Consider the following 3187-nt stretch of genomic DNA (forward strand, 5'->3'; position numbering starts at 1 on the left):
ACTCTTTATGTAATTTGGCTCTGACCCCTTAGTCATATCCATATAATTGCGGAACGAGGCACTTTCCAGGTATACTCCTTTCAGATATTCTATATCTCGATGACGCTGTTGTTTTTCTATTTTATTTTTCAAACTTTCATATGACAGTGGGAAACTGTAGTCAACTTTTTCTTTACAACAGCCTTGCTTTGCTAATAAATCTGCTTGATCATTCTCCGTCAAGTTACAATGAGATGGGGTCCAAATAAAATGGACAATTCGATTTTTCTTTTCAAATTTACATAAAAGTATTCGAATTCTATTTACTAACTTATCAATTCCGGATGACTCTGACACAATAGACTGCAACGCCGACATACTATCAGACACAATAGTGACACCACCCAACTCATTCTTGGCAGTAGTAAGTGCGGCAGCGATTCCCAGAAGTTCTGTTTGTGTAGTGGAACTATGATTGCTTGCCCTGATTGCGAGAGAGCGTGATTCCTGTAGTATACCATCCTGATAGAGAGCAACTCCTGCTCCAGCTCGTCCATTCTCCTGCAAAGAACCATCTGTGTATAGGACACTAGCACTATGTGGAAGGGCACTGAACCTCCTGAGGAAGTCCTGCCTCAGCATCTCAATAGGCACATCAGATTTCCTATATGTGAGATCAGAAAAGGACACATTAATTTCTGGAAAATCCCAAGGCGGTAATTCTGGTTCAACATACTGATTGTCCAAATAATCACTCACATTAATGGTACTCAAGAGTTCTCTAGCACAGTTTAACCACTTATTACATTTATCTTTCCCCTTCGGATTCATTACGGCCTGCTTAAAAATACCATCATCAGCTGTATTGAGAGACTTTACAATTTGATTTGTAGCTACTACTTTGATTCTTTGAGCAAGAGTTGGTAATCCTATTTCATGCCTAATAGTTTCAATTTTAGCCGTTCTAGGACACCAAAAATTATCCTCATTGCTTCATTTTGGAGAACCTCGAGAGATTGCCTCCTTTGTCTGCTAAGAGTAATTAGATTACTTGCACTGTAGTCAATGACTGATCTTATCATAGAAATATAAAGGGTCCGGAGAACGGGGACAGAAGACCCATCACTTCCCCTTGCAACCTTTCTCAATAAGGCTAATCTTGGTTGACATTTTAGTTTTAGTTTGGTTACTTCATCATTCCTATGATTGCTCTGTCCAACAATAACCCCCATATATTTATATGTAGCTACCTCTTCTATTATTTTAATAATCTGTTTTTCTTTATTTCTCTTACTTAGTATTTTGGTTTTCTCTGGGGATATAACTAACCCTAGTGAATTACAAATTTTTTCTATTTTCTTGAGTGTTAATTTTACAGCTTTGTATGACTGTCCTTGTATCACTATGTCATCTGCATAAATAGTTGTTATGATACCTCTTGTCTTCAAAGAGCCAATAACATTCATTAAAACATTAAAGAGCATGGGCGATAAGACTCCCCCTTGAGGTGTACCTAGTTCCATCTTTTCCCACTTGGAATAAATCCCTTCAAAATATACTCTACTGTATCGATCTTTAAAATAATCCTCAATTATCCTAATAATGTTACCAGATGTAATGGTAGATAATTCAGCTAAAATGGCAATTGGATTAGCTTTATCAAAAGCTCCCTTGATATCAATAAATACTGTAAACCTCTTTTTTATTCCTGACAAAACTCTATGAATAAAATGCTGCGTACTTTTACCTGGCATGAAGCCATACAGTTTACATGACAATCTACGTTTAATAGTATGCATCATCCTGTTTAATATAATTCTTTCAAAGATTTTACAGAGGCATGATGTATGAGAAATAGGTCTGAATGAACCTGGTCTACCATGTTTTGGGACAGGAATCATGATGGCCCTCTTCCACATTTTGGGCAGGCTGCCCCCACTCCATATCATGTTGTATAGTCTAAGGACTGGGTTACCATGGACTGTTGCAAGAAACCGGATGATATCATAGGTGACCCCATCCATTCCTGGTGCAGTGGATTTTCCATTCTTGAGGCATCTCCGGAATTCTTCTTGACTGATAGGTTTTTTATCGGATGGATGATATTTTCTAAGGGCTTCTTGAATTTTCTTGAGTCTTCGTTTGAGATTCTTTGCAAGTGCACTTCTAACCTTGAGTGGTAAACAATCATAACTTGAGGATTGTGCCCACTCTTCCATAAGTTCATTGCATTTCTCTGTTGGGTTAGGGTGAAGACCCTCTCTCATCCTTTCTCCTTGGACAATCTTAACCTTTCGAGATATCTGTCTGAATGGAGTATTGTGATCCATTGATTGGAGAAATGCTATCCAGTACTTCTCTCTAGATTTCACTTTAACATCTTGAACCTGTTGAGCCATCCGTTTAAAGATAAGGAGGTTTTGCTCAGTGGGGTTATTTTCCCACCTGTTCTTCACTTTTTTATACTGATTATCAATTCTCTTGACAGCTGGATCACTATTATACCATCTCTTCATTGTTCCGATAGTCGTTCTCATCTTTTTCTTTGGATTTGTAACACTTTCAATACAATTCTCAAGCTCTGCAACCATATCTCTGTTAAGGTCATCTGTAGTAGATACTGTATAGCTAGCACACCAATTATTCATTTATTTTTGATAAACCCTTCATGCTTTTTTGGAATTTTTAGTCTTTTCCTTGGGACAATATGCCTTCGTGTTGTATCTGGAAGCATTATTTCCCCATATACACCAAAGTGGTTTGAGGTTAAGGTATCAAAAATTTCACAGTGGTGTGCAAGTCCAGGGTCATTCACCAGACATACATAGTCCAATTTATTTCCTGGAGATGTGTTGGCTCAGGTCCATTTATCACGTTTATAATATTACTCTCACTCTCAATATGATTCATAAATTTCTTGCCATTATTGTTGTAGGGTTGCAATGAATTATCCCCAAGTTTATAGTGAACTGCATTAAGATCGCCAACAAGTATGCAAGGATGGCCATCAACTATTTCATATAGCCCTGAGAAATCAAGCTTATTATCTGTTATATAAACATTCATAATTTTGATTTTGATGTTTCCCTTCTCGTCATGTATGTTAAAGAGTTGGGAGTTGGTGTCTTCTCCAAGGGTGACGTCTATTCTATAAGAGACAGGTATGCTGTTCTTGATATAGGTAATCATTCCTCTATAAGGGGATTGT

The sequence above is a fragment of the Palaemon carinicauda genome, chromosome 19, assembly GCF_036898095.1.
Source record: "Palaemon carinicauda isolate YSFRI2023 chromosome 19, ASM3689809v2, whole genome shotgun sequence".
Classification (NCBI taxonomy): domain Eukaryota; kingdom Metazoa; phylum Arthropoda; class Malacostraca; order Decapoda; family Palaemonidae; genus Palaemon; species Palaemon carinicauda.